At 35.0% G+C, this 10867-nt stretch overlaps 1 long non-coding RNA gene across 19 annotated transcripts; it reads right to left on the reverse strand.

Annotated features, from left to right (window-relative positions):
* Positions 1-1801: 1801 nt before the first annotated feature.
* Positions 1802-10591, reverse strand: LOC132620491 (uncharacterized). 19 transcript variants are annotated; one of them, XR_009574938.1, is made up of 10 exons: positions 10352-10508; positions 8347-8428; positions 5275-5317; positions 4834-5010; positions 4521-4597; positions 4306-4440; positions 4096-4221; positions 3488-3726; positions 3309-3407; positions 1802-2151 (listed from the first exon to the last, which is right to left on the reverse strand). It is a non-coding gene; the product is annotated as an uncharacterized LOC132620491 (long non-coding RNA). The 19 variants fall into 19 exon arrangements; XR_009574932.1 differs by lacking the exons at positions 4096-4221; positions 4306-4440 and adding an exon at positions 2884-2965; XR_009574936.1 differs by lacking the exon at positions 4306-4440.
* Between the last annotated feature and the right edge of the window lie 276 nt (positions 10592-10867).

Consider the following 10867-nt stretch of genomic DNA (forward strand, 5'->3'; position numbering starts at 1 on the left):
CTTAAACAGGCTCCTCGTATGTGGAATAAATGCCTCACGGATGCTTTAATCTCATTTGGTTTCAGGGGCTCTAAGGCAGATAATTCATTGTTCTATTTGCATTCTGGCAGTGTTAAGATATTTTGCTTGATTTATGTTGATGATATATTGGTGATGGGAAATAGTTCTGATTACATTAGCTCTCTTGTTGCTAAGTTGCAATCTCGATTTGCAGTCAAAGATCTAGGAAAACTTTCTTATTTTTTGGGCATTGAAGCAACCTGGACACCTCGTGGCTTGCATCTATGTCAGCAAAAATATGTCTCTGACTTACTTAAACGCGCCTAAATGGAGTCATGCAGCTCGGTAGCTACTCCTGCTTCATCCTCAAGCAAATTATCATCCTCAGATGGCCAACCCTTTCATGACCAGACCTTGTTTCGTAGCATCGTCGGTGCTCTGCAGTATTTAACATTTACAAGGCCCGATGTAGCTTACTCAGTGAACAAAGTATCACAGTTCATGCATTCACCGTTGGATTCTCACTGGATGGCAGTAAAACGAATACTTCGATATATCAAAGCCACTCCCACATATGGTTTGTTCTTTACCCGACAATCATCTCTACTTTTACATGGCTATAATGACGCTGATTGGGGTGGTTCTCTTGATGATCGCAAGTCTACTATTGGTTTTGCCATCTATCTTGGTTCTCATTTGATCTCTTGGGCCTCTAGAAAGCAGAAGGCCGTGTCTCGCTCGAGTACTGAATCGGAGTATCGAACACTTGCTTGTGCTACCTCTGAGCTCACGTGGCTGGAAATGGTACTTAAAGAGATTGGTTGCTTTTCTTCGATCACGCCTATTCTTTGGTGTGACAACCTTAGTGCCACCTATTTGACTGCAAATCCGATTTTCCACTCGCGCACGAAGCACATGGAAATCGATTTTCATTTTGTCTGTGAGAAGGTCCGAGACAAGGCTCTTGTAGTTAAGTATCTCAACTCTCATGATCAGATAGCTGATGTTCTCACTAAAGCTCTGCCCAAAGCGCGCTACCAGATGTTAAGAAGCAAGTTGACAGTGTTCCCACATCCTGCTCAACTTGAGGGGGCATGTAAAGGATAAATATTAACTCTAACTAGGATAGAGTATCACAACTAGAAGTATTGTACATGTATACCTCTTGTAGCCTTTCTCTATGTGTATTCTAGTAATTTTAGAAGACTTGGCTCCCCAGGGAACCTCTTGTATAAATATTGGCTGCTATCTTCAGAGATAATAAGAGAAGAAAAACTTCTTTCATACTGGTCAGCCTATGATATAAACAGGGATGTACTATGGTTTCATTTACGAAATTATACAAAGGGGTTTGAAGTAATAAGATGGACAACTAAGGGCAAAATCTAACCTGCAAAAATAGGGGTGTACGTGGGAGCCACTGCAATAGACATTACAAAATTATAAAAAGTAGAAGCCGATGTAAAAGTAATAGCGATGCAGTTGGTTTTTCCGTCAGTTGACAAGAAGATACAATTGTTGAAAGCTCAATTTACAACCATCCTTAGCAACAACTTTAGCTAATTCCCCAATTAGCCTCATGCCAGGCAGGCATGTTGACCCTCAGCTGCCTGGCTATTCCCACTTATATTACTATTACTAGATGGTGTGTGCCCGCGCAAGGCACGGGTCGTAGGCCAGCAATTATTGTTTATATGTGTCGTTTAATTATTGTAGAATATAAAGATGAGAGAAACAAACTTAACTTAGAACTTTGTTTCTGCAAAAGTAATGATGAACGACATATGGGCTATAAAGGAAGTATGGAACATCTTTGTCAATATACCATCAAAGAATGTCTAAAGCAAATGCGTTAGGAGATCAAATTGCTTGGTCAAATTTTGAATCCAAACTTCAAGCTAAATTTGGAAGCTGAAGAGCTACTTGACTCTTTTCCACAAAGGAAAATCATAGCATTCGTCTCAAAGTTAAGTCTAACACTAACCAGCCTATTAGTCTACCAAAAGAATTACCAAGGAACTAAAGAAGCATCAGGAGCAGCTGACTTCATAAATTTGAGCACACCTCATCTGAAGCTTGTTCAAGTACAGCGCATCATTTCTTGCCCGCAACATCCACATGTGCTCTATGTCTTCTCAAAAGAAGAGCTACCTGTCAACCAAAAGTCAAATCTGTAGGTGTCATTTCCTTTTCCTGTTCTTTTATTTTTGGTTCCAGAAAGGTGTCATTTCCGCTCTAAAATGTAGTAAAGATTACTGGCACTATCTTAACATGGATAAGAAAGGACCATATTTTAATTTCACTGTCATAATCACAACCCAATCTATAAATCTCTGTTTCATGGATTGGCCTGCAATCCCCTTGTAAGATAAATGGACCAGAGATGATGTACTCTTTGAATAGGAGAAAAAGAAAGGTTCATATACATATACTGTTTCGAAAGGGATGGAGGGTTTGGAAACTCATCCAAGAAAGCATTCAATATATTTTATCAGCAAGCATACCTGCATCAACCAAGTCCTAATACAACAGTTGCTAGACCATGAAACATTATACTCAATAGCTTAGTTTATAGAACAGTAACAGAAAATGTCAGTCTAAGTTCAGTGGACACATAAATTAATTGTAAATATTGCTATACATTGCCAGTGTAACCATGCTTCTATGAATAGTGAGAGAGTTTTTATTCGATGTATAAATATAAGTGACAAGATATTCTTTCTCTAGAAAAGACAATATGGCAGATTGTTCATATTTCTGCTTATCTGCTGGATAATATATGCAATATAAATGCGAGAAGTTCACCAGAACCTTTTGGCAGTAGATAAAAAACAAAACTGAGTTTTGTGAGGCATTTTCAAGAGTGAAGTAATAGATGATTACCGAGGAATTATATGCTTATGAAACTCAGCCCTAGACAAAGAGTTGAATTAGTTTTCTTTCCCATCTTGTGTCTGCTACCAAACTGTAGATGAAGTAACGGACTAAATTAAAGTAGAGTGTTCACCTTCTTCCACAAAAGAGCACTCAGTTATAGAAGAAGTAATTTTTTTTTAATTTTCTTCTTTTAATTTTTCTTCTATCACCTAAACCATCACTGATGCTCAAAAGAAAATGTTCTCTTTTTCAATCTCAAAAGCTCTAAAATACAGAAAGCTGGCTTTTAAAAGTTCATCCTAATCTGTTTCTTAACTCTTTTGACTTCAAAATTATAATTTAGTAAGTAGTTACTATTCAGTAAGTAGTGAGACAGAAAAACATAACAATCATTGTTACAAATAAAAGGATACATGTTGGGCTTAAAGTACCTTATAATGGTCAAGCAGCCGTGATCTTTTCACCTTGAGTGCGGGAATAACTAAATCTATTGCCATGTTAGAAGGATTTCGCTCCATATGAACCCGAAGCTATGCAATTATTTTTTCAGATTAGAAAAAGAACTGAGCAGAAACATAGAATGCAGGAAATTGAAAACCAATATTCATACTTGATTTTTTGGGCAGTGTTGTTGGGTCCAGCCAAAATGTAATTACTCGCCTTCATCTTCTTGCATAAAGATGAAGTCTCCAGCTTCTTGATTACTTTAGGCCCAATCCTCAGTTCTTCTACAACTACCAACGCCAGCTAATAGGATTTCAAGAAGCTTCTTAGCTGAAGGCATATTATAAGTTCGCTCAATTTTTTCAATCCCTCATCCAGCTTTCTTTTCTCTTGCAGCAGAAGCTACTAAAATAACAGGGCAGAACGGAAACCATCAAAGGACAAAATATGTCAGTAACAATCCAAAGAATAGGCACCAAATGAAAATGAAATTAAAGAACTTCATTAAAGAATATACGAAATCAGGTAAAAATGAAATAAAAAGACAAATGAAAAATCAGTTGATTTAAATGCACAGACACGAATAATCTCATAGTTACTATAAAGATCTCATAAAATAGAATGCTTTAATTAAAAGACCATGTTCCATCCCCACTCTATAAACCTTGATGTCAGAGCAGAAAATTTAAATTAGCTCAAAAAGTAATTTTTCGGTTACAAGACCCTTCTATTAACATGTAGCAGCTTAGATGGGACAACACATCAACTTTTTACCTTGCAAATAGAATCTGTAAAGATTTAAGAAGCCCTTTCACTGAAATATTTCTGCTTAGTTTAGCGGCAAAAAGTAAATCACGTTCTAAAAGCAGCTCGTGCCAGCATGGGCCCAATTACAGTAATCTGCAAGGGAAAAACTAAACTAATTCTCTTTCTTGATATCAAAATCAACAGATTTTAAACTTTGTCAAAGTGAACACTTTGGACCTCTCCACCCACATGTCGAACCAAATTTCAAATTTGTTAATGCTTTAAATAAAGATGAGCTCAGAATGCACATGGAATTTAATCCAGCTAGCATCTGTCTTCCAAATTCTTCATCTGACATCCAAGCTTGCTTCTCTGTTTCTACAACGTACAATTTTAGGAAAACGCAACGCAAAGGAATATTTACAGAGGGTTGTCTAGCTAAAGTCAATTACCTCTCACAACGTGTTGCATTGGATGCTTAAGAAAACCCGGAGCTCCTTGTTCATAAACTCCCAATACATCTTCAAAGCTGTAGAATCAATTGAATGAGGTTTCCTCAAGTAGCAAGTTAAGGAGCAAAGAGTTGTGCAATGTCTTTCTGCTCATTACTAATGCATCTATCAGCTTTAAGGGCGGAGTTTTTCCATCCCCTGGGACTTAAATTGCCAGCTTGCTATTTGTGGTAGCCGGCTTTCAATTGTAAAACAAAACAAATTGGCGTATGCAAGCTGTAAAAATAGCGCTAATGCTTATTGAAAACCTAACCTGTGTATGATAGTGGTCTTTTAGTTCTTTCCCTTCGTGGATAAGGATATTCTGAAAATTCATACAGCTTATCCCTTTCGTCGAGCTTTCTAGTTCCGTTTCCTCTCAAGACTCCAATTAAACAACTCTTCTTCTCTATACCTGCGAGCTTAAAGAATGGTAGCTCTAATATCTATCCTACAATGAAAGAGCAAAAAGGATTAGGGAAGTATGGAGAAAGAATGAGGCGGAGAGAAAGAAGAAGAATGAGGCAGAGAGAAAGAAGATTTAATCAGGTTAAATACGATGGCTGGTCATCTGAATGTACAAATACGATGTTAACATGTTTTAATCGTGTTAGTCTATCATGTTAACCAATACTATGGCTGGTCATCTGCCTGCTGAGCTTCATATCTCAGAATTTCTATGATATAAACACAATTAGACAGTAAATGAGCTTACCAACAGAGTTAAGTGTTCGACGAATCAAGTAGAAAAGGCATACCTGCAAAGTCCAAAAAGAAACAACCTTCAAAACATGAGTTATAGGAACACACGAATCCATAAAATATAGAAAGATCAACGGGATAGCTCTAGTTCGGTGCAATCCAATCAATTCACAGAAAGATGAAAGAAATTATCTCCTCAACTTTAATCCAAGATAAGAAAAATCCAAACTTCTCACAATCCGTAACATTAGACAACGGTTGTAGAGTTCAGTTTTAGGAAGTGGTATCGTATCTCTTCGCATAATGGCTTCTACCAGTCAAAACCAATCATTTAGGCCGCATGGACTTACATTACCATGAACTCATACAAAAAAAATCTTACCTGAACCTATGTGAATCCTCTTTTTGTTTGATTAATTGTCAAGTAATGCCATAAATCACTACATTACCTGGAAGGGATATACTGACAGCATTTCCATTGTTAGATACAATTCTAACAACCAAAGTTCCTCAGGACGTGACTTTGATTAAAGACAGCAAATTCGAGAGATAATTGATCCTACTTTTGCCAAAAGAGTACTCGTTTCTTCCAGCCTTAAAACTCTATGTTTAATATCTTTGATTCTTTACTTAACCAGTTCTATATATAGTGCCAGTGGCTTTGCTGATCATTTAACAAACATCCACTCACACCAACCTAAGTTTCATATACTTCCAAGCATTTTAAATCAAGAAGCTGAACAAAAGGAGCGGAACACAAGCATACCAGCACTACAAATGCTAAGAAATCGAGAATCGAAGTCATATCAAAAATGAAGAATAGCCAAAAATTGATGAGCTTCTATACAACTCTGCAAGTTTTGCATGTTAATAATTCGATCAAAGATAGAATAATTGGATAGTTGATGTGAAAAAAAGGATTGCACAGAATGTACAAATACGATTATAGTCCTCTTGCTCCCTCCCTCTAAAATGAATAGCTCAGTCAGTTTAAATGCCATTAAATTACTAATCAGCACCTGTAGAGTAGCTAGCTAGTCTTAGCCTATCGCATTACAACAGGAATATAAATGTAAAGGGTAGAGACAAACTGCAGAAGCAAGAGGATTGAAGCAATGGGCCTACAGTAACTTTAAAAAAAGCAGTAGATTCAATTTTTCTCCTTCACTGTTAACTTTCAAAAAGGCAGTAGATTCAAATTTAGCATGCTGAAAAATACTCCCGCAATGTTATCATGTGAAAACCACAAATATTCCACATAGTTGAATAGAATAACTGCTAGAATGGACTGCAACATGAGATATCAATACTTAGGTTGCTCCCACAACTTACATTAAACATGTTGCTTCAAAGAAAGAAGGAATGTAAAATATGCCCACTAACTCCTGAGGATGTTCGCCTTATGCTTAGAGCACTTGGTTTTGATAATAATGTTCATATTTATATAACATCAGGGGAAATCATTGGGTTAAGAAGATGTTGGCTCCTCTCAAGGCTGACTTTCCAAATTTTGGTGCCAAAGAGCAAGGATGAACTGGCAACCACTGTCTTCCTTTTCTTCAAAAATGGCTGCTTTAGATTTCATTGTAATTGTGGTTAGATAAATGTTTCTTTTATCAAATAACAGCTGCAATAAGGCAAGAATGAAATTCCGGATGAAGGTTTTCTCTAGCTGTTAAAATGTATCAAATAGGTTTTATGGGAAAAGTTTGTTCCGCATGTGCAAACATATCATATAGGTTTTATGGGAGACCTAATGGAGGTAAAGCTCGGCAGTAGGGGTGAGCATGGTATGGTATGGTACGGTATTTGAAACTTCGGTACGGTAATTTCGGTTTACGATTTCTAAAAGTACTATACCATTACCATACCCAATTAATTCAGTACGGTTCAGTATTTTTAAGTTCGATTTCGGTATTTTGCGGTACGGTAAATCGGTACCATAGTTGGTTCGACTTCGACTTACATATACTCATATCGCAGAGAATTATGACTTTGGCTACTCAAGAAACGTCTCAATTATATTGTACTAACACCTTACATATAAAAATATTCAAAAGAAAGTACAAGCAATCCCCTTCGTAAATCAATTACACAAAAAAAACATTTAAATCAAGATAGAGTAGTCAAAGTTTTAGTTTTCTAATAATATTAGTTTACATATTTTTTAGCATTATGATACTATGACATATGAATTGTATATGTAACTATATACACCAGTATGTTATTCGGTATTTCGGTATTTTCTTTATGAATACCAAATACCGTACTAAATACCAGACTCTCTTAAAATGTATATCAAATACCGTACTAAACACTATACTACCAAAACAACGGTATTAAAAAATTCGATTACGGTATGGTAATCAGTATCTACCATACCATGCCCACCCCTACTTGGCAGGGATGAGTTTCATGAAAATCCATCAACATGCATTTTGTAAAAGTTCTAATGCCAAGGCTAGAGAAGATATAGCTCATTCCTAAAAATCTTGCCGTGAACTTTGAAAAGAGTATTGATTCTGCTGATGATGGTGCTAGGAGATTAAGAAGGTCTAGCTTGTCAGAAACTTCGAACAATTAGTTCATTTTGACTACCGGCTTCAATTGATTAATACCAACATAATCTGTAGGGTAGAAAGTTATAAATAAATATCCTAGCAGCTTCAAATGAAGTAAAAACTTTCTGACTCCTCATCAGCTTCAAGCTCAAATAATTCAGATAAATTTCTTGACATCCATTTCTTTAAGAAAAGCTTACATGTTCTACTACAATTTATAAAAGCTTACATGTTCTACTACAATTCATAAATTGGAGAACTCAAATAAGGTAATAGTTGCTGGTAGTAAAAATACCAGTAGCAGTTTAAAGATGCTTCGTTTTAAAATCGTGCCACAATGCCTAATTTGACAAACAGACTTTTATCTTTTAATTTTTATAGTCTTAAGAATCTAACTATCAGAACTACCATCACTCTTAGAGACTTAAGCGTTCCATTTTGAAATTTGAAGTAAAGGAAAACTTTAAACCATCAATGAATCAAGCCAAAGTATTTACTAAATCAGTAGAGAAGTATAACCTTACTTATTCTTGGTAATCACAATTTTAAGCCATCCATTGACTTCAAAAATCCAGTAACAAAGTGAACAGCGCTTCCAGGTAGAACCTACAGAATTGTAAGGAAAAAGGGCAGTCAGCCACTATATTATTTGCTCGTTCAAATTGTTAAGATCACAGTTACTATCCAACAGATAGATAGAGGAAGAACGTAAACTCTCCAGGATGCAAATGGAAATTAATTTATCAAGGTAAACGATTGAAATAAATGTGAAAACATAGCACTTAGATGCTAAAAGCTAACTAACTAAATTGTGCCATTACTAATTTAACGTATTCATTTCATCCAAAGTTATCCATCTTTAGGGGCTCTCAGATTGTTTTGACTGAAAATATAGTAAGGCAATAGTAAGGGTTTAAGAGAAATGTATAAATTGAGTTTCTTCTTCCCTACTTGTTAAGTGGTGATAATCATATGTTTGTATTAAGTTCTAGAAAACACTTTGAAGGTATGCCTTTTTTTTTTTTTTTTTTTTACTTTCGATTCCAACGAGGGAGATTTCTATCAGACATTCAGGTGACAATTGCCAAGTACTATTTTCAACACATATAAAGGGGAAATCGAAGTCTATATAATATTGATATAAGCTTTTTAAAACCATTATAGAGTGATAAACTAAAAAACAATATGCATAGGAAACACAGAACAACAAAGAGCAAGAAGAATGGATAAGAAATCAGGTATCCATTTTATATACGGCAAAAACAAAATCGAAGTTATTTTATGTGCAAACCTGGAACTATGCTTAAAGAAGTAAAATGTACAAGTGCTTTTCAATACTTCTTTCAGATGCTATGAGGAATCTTTTTACTGGTGCAAATCTGGAAGTACACAAATTTACCCATGCACCAATGAACATTTACTCCTTATCAAAATCCTTTTTGGTGAGCATAAAAAGATTCAATTTCTTTGGAGATGCTATGAGTAATCTTTTTACTAGTTTAAGTGTGGAAGTATACAAATTACCCATGTACCCAGAGTAACCTAAAACTTCAAAACCTGAAATGATCCAACAGGATTCAAGAAAACTAGATCAAAATAAGTAAATCCTTTTTGGTGAGCATAAAAAGATTCAATTTCTTTGGAGATGCTATGAGTAATCTTTTTACTGGTTTAAGTGTGGAAGTATACAAATTACCCATGTACCCAGAGTAACCTAAAACTTCAAAAACTGAAATGGTCCAACAGGATTCAAGAAAACAAGATCAAAATAAGTGCAAGAATCAAATGGGATTTAGCTAGAATCACTGAAAATGAAAATTGTATCATCATTTCTCCAAAAAAAACTACCAATTACTGTTAACTCGCTAAAGATCCTATGAGAAATTTAATACGCCAGGTACACCTTCAAATATAGAAAAGGGTAAAGAAAAAACATAGAAAAGAGAAGTGCTAGAATCCAAAGAGATTCATATGAAGATTCAACTTTTAGAAGATGCTATAAGTGAAAAAAAACTCACTGGTGTGATTCTTGAGGTATACAAATTCACATGCACCCAATTTACTAGAAGAATTTAACTCTTCTATTTTTGATGAATATGAAAGACTATTTTTGTTTTGTAGATAATATACTTTTTACCTGTGCAAGTGTAAAGGTGTGTAAATTCACCCATGCACCCAACTTAGATGAAGAATTTGACTCCTTAATTGAGTAAAAAATAATTAGAAGAAGAAGAAAACAAATATATACCCATCAAACTTTCCAATGTCAACAAACTGATACAACATAACTCAAATTAACACAGAGATTTAGAAAGAAAAAAAATGAAGATGAAGAGAACTGGAAAAAATTTGGGCAAATATTAAGAGAAAGCATCTTGAAATTGTAAAAGCGAGCTGCAGAGGAAATCGAAGGGGAGTAGTCTGTGAAAATTTGAAGAAAAATAATAACTCCATGAATTTTAACATTGATATTAGAAAAATAATAATAACTAAAGTTAAAATCTCAAAATCAAAATTAACAGAAATTACCTCATGCAACACTTCCCGGATGCAAAGAAATAACATCAAAAAAACAATAATACAGAGAAACAGAAGAGACCAATAATCAACAGAGGAAGAAGGAGAAGAAAGAAAATCAAAGAGCAAAGGAATAATGGAGAAGAAGGAAGTAAAAGAGAGAGTAATCGGGACACCTTTGTTGCATTTGAAGATGGACGGACAGGTGTATCTCTTTGAAGCTTGTAATTACTGATTTACCCTTCGTCGTCCAAGGAGCCTTCACTTATTAATAATAGAAATATATAAGGGAGGATCTCAAAATTTTGTAGTCTTTCACGTGAAATTCTTTATCCATTTTAATCCTAATTAAAGGTTTAATTACTATGTAAGCTTTCGCCTATTTTGATAAATTTAAATAATTATGTGGGCTAATTAAATTCGAAGAGGGATGATGTGGAAGGGTGATAGTGACACCACAAAATATTATTAATTCAATCAAATTAAAAATTGATCCAAAAGTTTATTATCTTTCTTTTATGTGGAAAT

The sequence above is a fragment of the Lycium barbarum genome, chromosome 11 (genome assembly GCF_019175385.1).
Source record: "Lycium barbarum isolate Lr01 chromosome 11, ASM1917538v2, whole genome shotgun sequence".
Lineage (NCBI taxonomy): Eukaryota > Viridiplantae > Streptophyta > Magnoliopsida > Solanales > Solanaceae > Lycium > Lycium barbarum.